At 34.9% G+C, this 3,593-nt stretch overlaps 1 non-coding gene across 1 annotated transcript; it reads left to right on the forward strand.

The window, feature by feature from the left end:
* The first annotated feature begins 3,147 nt into the window (after positions 1–3,147).
* LOC132228920 (U6 spliceosomal RNA) lies at positions 3,148–3,257 on the forward strand. The gene has a single exon (XR_009451525.1). It is a non-coding gene; the product is annotated as a U6 spliceosomal RNA (small nuclear RNA).
* The last annotated feature ends 336 nt before the right edge of the window (positions 3,258–3,593 follow it).

Genomic DNA, 3,593 nt, shown 5'->3' on the forward strand with positions numbered 1-3,593 from the left:
TTAAAAAGTTATAAAATTGGATATATCTGCAAAAATGACAGTTTTAGTTTTTGTTATATCACTCTGGCATATAAGGATTTTTTAAAATGAACAGAGAAAGAAAAACATGTATAAATAGTTTTCAATTTTAGTTCAGTATACATTTGATAACTTCCTTATATGTACTCTTTGTTTGTTTGCGTTTTTAGTCACATGCAACACCATACATAGTTCATTACCTCACTTTGGCCAAATTCAGCAAATTTGATGAATTACCCTAGGATAGAAGCTTCAGATTGCCAATATTTTGGAATTTTTCTTTCTTTTTTTTTTTAGTATAAAATCATTTTTAAAATGTTAACAAACTGTATTATGCAAATTTTAATACAGATATACTAAATCACAAGTCATATGGGTATTAAATGACTTGGGCAGTTATTTTACTTCATTGTTTAAAGATATTTATCTAAGAAGAGGAGAGCCTATGATAAGAAAAGAGAACAATAAGGCTTAAAATATCCCAGTGGCCTGAAAAAAATAAAGGCTCATTTCTTTCTCCCACTAGACAACTGCTACATACTGTAGCATTAAATGTCTTCATGATTTTTCACAAACTGTTTTTTTATGCCTGAAATTTTCTTCTTTTCTTCTTCTCCTTCCTGGTCTCAGAATTATTCTTTCAAACATAAGTCAGGTTATGCTCGGCTGGTGCGACTCAGTGGTTGAATGTTACCTATGCACCCAGGGGTTGATTACAGTCAGGGCACATGCCGGGATTGCGGGTTCAATTCCCAGAAGGGGATGTGCAGGAGGCAGCTAATCAATACTTGTCTCTCGTCCATGATTCTATCTTTTTCTCCCTCTCCCATCCTCTCTCTCTAAAAATCAATAATAGCACTGAAAACAAATAAACAAAATGAAACAAAAACATAAGTCCGGTTTTAACTTTTCTGAGAATCCTCTCAAGTCTCCCAGGTCAACGCAGTTGCTTTATTCAGAGGAGTCACAGTCCATGTAAAAATATTTAATTATTTTAAGTTTTTCATCTAGGATTTAAGTTCTATGACATAAATTCAATTATTAATATTTAATATAGAGCAAAAACTTGATGATAAAATAGATTTACTAAATTGTAAGATGCTATTACTTGACACATGCATCATCTTTCCATTCCCTCTGAATGAATTACATACAGATAGCTTCACTTGTCCATGAAATCCAACTATAGGTCAGGAGTTGGCAAAATTCTACCCATAAGCCAAATCCAATATGCTTCCTGTTTAACACAAAGTTGTATTAGAATACAGCCATATTTGTTTATGTATTATGCATTATGTATAGATGATTTTGTGCTACAACATATTTATTGTCTGAGTGCAATGGACTGAATATTGTGTCCATCGAAATTCTTTTATTGAAATCCTAACATCCGATCTGATGCTATAAAGAAGTGGGGCCTTTGGGAGGTGATTAGGTCCTCAGGCTAGAACCCGCAGGAATGGGATCAGTGCCCTTATAAAAGGGGCCCCAGAAAGTTTTTCTCTCTTTTCAGTAATCTGTAACCCAGAACAGGTTCCTCATGGAAACTGATCTCAAACTTTCAGATTCCAGAACTCTAAGAAATAAGTTACTGTTGTTTACAAACTCTCTGGTCTGTGGTATTCTATTATAACAACCTGAACTAAGCCTTTACAAGAAGTTTGTGAAACCCCTAATATAAATAAATAAAAATGTGACCTTCATAGTACATGAAAGGGAGGAAGAAATTAAACATTTGTTAAGCAACTTTTTCTATCAGGCATTATCCTATATTTTTTATCTTTGTTATCTCTTTTAACTCTTATAATAGACATATATTTTTACATTAGCTCCTTTTTTTCTACGTAAACTGATTATGCTTTTATTAGGGTAAATTTCTCCAAATTTTTTACCTAGACTTGAGATTAAAATGTATAATTGACCAGATTTCTTGTTTTTCTACTTTATTACTTTATGTATGGTGTTCTTACATCAATGACTATTTATAATCTATAATAATAAAAGCGTAATATGCCAATTAGACTGGATGACCTTCCAGACGAAGCCATGGTGGCGGGGGCTGAGCCCCTTGTACGAATTTTGTGCATCGGGCCTCTAGTCATTATATAATAGAATCAATGATATTTTGAAACGCATATGAAGGACAAGCAATATTCTGAACATCATGAGCAATATAGAAAAATAACTTGTTCTAGTTCGTTTGGCTCAGTGGATAGAGCATTGCCCGGCGGACCAAAGGGTCCCGGGTTCGATTCCCATCAAGGGCATGTACCTTGGTTACAGGCTTCTTCCCAGCCCAGGCCCTGGCTGGGGTGCACGCAGGAAGCAACCAATTGATGTGTGTATCTCACATCAATGTTTCTCTCTGTCTTTCCTCCTCACTTCCACTTTCCCTCAAAAGACAATGGAAAGGCTAACAAAAACAAAAAGAAACAAACAAAAGAATAACTGAATCCTCCAATTCAAAAAAATCATCCACACATTTGAATTCTCCATTCATTATTATCACCAATATCCTTAACACTCAACATTATATCTATTAAGTACCTTGAACCTAAACTTATCATTTATTTTACTTGCCACAACCAAACATTTTTGGTCAAACCCATTTTACATATTGCCTGAGCCATTACAACCACTTCCTAATTTTCCTTCCTCAAAACTCTTTACTCGCCGAAACCGGTTTGGCTCAGTGGATAGAGCGTCAGCCTGCGGACTGAGGGGTCCCAGGTTCGATTCTGGTCAAGGGCATGTGCCTGGGCTGCGGGCACATCCCCAGTGGGAGATGTGCAGGAGGCGGCCGATCGATGTTTCTCTCCCATCGATGTTTCTGACTCTCTACCTCTCTCCCTTCCTCTCTGTAAAAAATCAATAAAATATATTTAAAAAAAACCAAAAAACTCTTTACTCTTCAATTCTAAGATTAACCTTATCACTCACTCTGTTCCCGATCTTAAATGATAATATAAGGACCCCTCATTCAAAAACAATTTAATCTTCTAATAAAAAAACACAAAAACAATCATGCCAACCTAATTAATTTACATATATATAATTTAACCAAATATGACATTTTATATTGTACTCTAAACTAATGGGATGATAAGTTAAGGTCAAAAATGATGAATGGAGCTCACATATATGGGAGCACATACACTAAAACTGGAACCATACAGAGAAGATTGGCATGGCCCCTGCACAAGGATGTCACTCAAACTCTTTAAGCATTCTCTCTCTATATTTTTTAAAAAAGAATGGTCAGCAAGATCATGTGTCTTCCGTTGTTCTATTCACCTGGATTTTATTTTGCCTCAAGTTCATGTCTCATGCCCCTTACCTTGACTTAAAGTTTGTAATAAAGCTAGTATTTTCTCTTAAATGCTTCTCTGATGCAAATGATACAGTTGGGAATGTATGTAGTACTATTTATATCTCAAATGAAAATAATCACATCTTGCTCATTAATAAAGTGATTTGTATAATTATCATTTTTCTTTTATGCATTAGTTTGGTCTAATGTACCAACTATGGATTTATAGGTCCAATAGACCGTGGTGCAAATTCCAGATCTTTCA

The sequence above is a fragment of the Myotis daubentonii genome, chromosome 2 (assembly GCF_963259705.1).
Source record: "Myotis daubentonii chromosome 2, mMyoDau2.1, whole genome shotgun sequence".
Classification (NCBI taxonomy): domain Eukaryota; kingdom Metazoa; phylum Chordata; class Mammalia; order Chiroptera; family Vespertilionidae; genus Myotis; species Myotis daubentonii.